Consider the following 952-nt stretch of genomic DNA (forward strand, 5'->3'; position numbering starts at 1 on the left):
TTCAGTGAATAATCGTTTGTGAGTACAGTGAATTATTGCGTTATCGCCAACGAGAGAAAATACTGAAAACTCCAGTGTTAATAGTTCATAATATATTGTTGAGTGAAGAACAATGTGAAGCCATTACAGTGAATCATTATAGCATTGATTGTAGAAAAGACTGTTTGAGCCTGAGTACAGTGTAACTGAGTAATCCGGTTTATTTAGCCAATATCGAGTGTGCGAGTTTCTAGTAATATTGGAGAATTTAACGAAACAGCGAATCTAGAAAACAAGCAAAGTTCGCGCGGAGAGGCCATTGCGATCAGCTGTTCTTGACACTTGATGAGGAAGGGAGATGTTGCCACCTTATGATCACATAATATCCGTGGGAATTACCGGCCGAGTCAGGATCAGTTGATTTATCGATTATTGTTTGGCTTTGTGACATCTTTCATACATTTTAAGTAAAATACAAAACTCTCTTTGTGTTTTTATCATCCCCTCCATTGATCTTGTGACTATACTATACCTGTAAGCATAGAGTGATAACAATAAGTACCTGCCTGATTCCTGATCTTTGAGTATGACCTTGCCAAGGCTACCACTGAATACACCAGTCCACTGATGGTGTTACTGGCCACCTTAAACACCAGTTGGCGATCTTGTGAATAACCGTAGAGCCCTATTGTTGGGGAGGGCACACGACAGTCGATGTGATAGAGTCGTGTTCTCACTCTTTCTTAATAAGAGGCCGTTAAGATTGACTGGGAGACTCTCCTGGCGTGCAGTGGCGCCGTGAGGATCGAGGGAAGACCCGCAGGGCTACGGTGAGTTACCTTGAGCATAACTATTGCTCACCCCAGAGTAAGAGTAGAGAATAATAGAGAGGTGAAACCCCAACAATATATATATATATATATATATATATATATATATATATATATATATATATATATATATATATATATAT

The sequence above is a fragment of the Procambarus clarkii genome, chromosome 56, assembly GCF_040958095.1.
Source record: "Procambarus clarkii isolate CNS0578487 chromosome 56, FALCON_Pclarkii_2.0, whole genome shotgun sequence".
NCBI classification, from domain to species: Eukaryota; Metazoa; Arthropoda; class Malacostraca; order Decapoda; family Cambaridae; genus Procambarus; species Procambarus clarkii.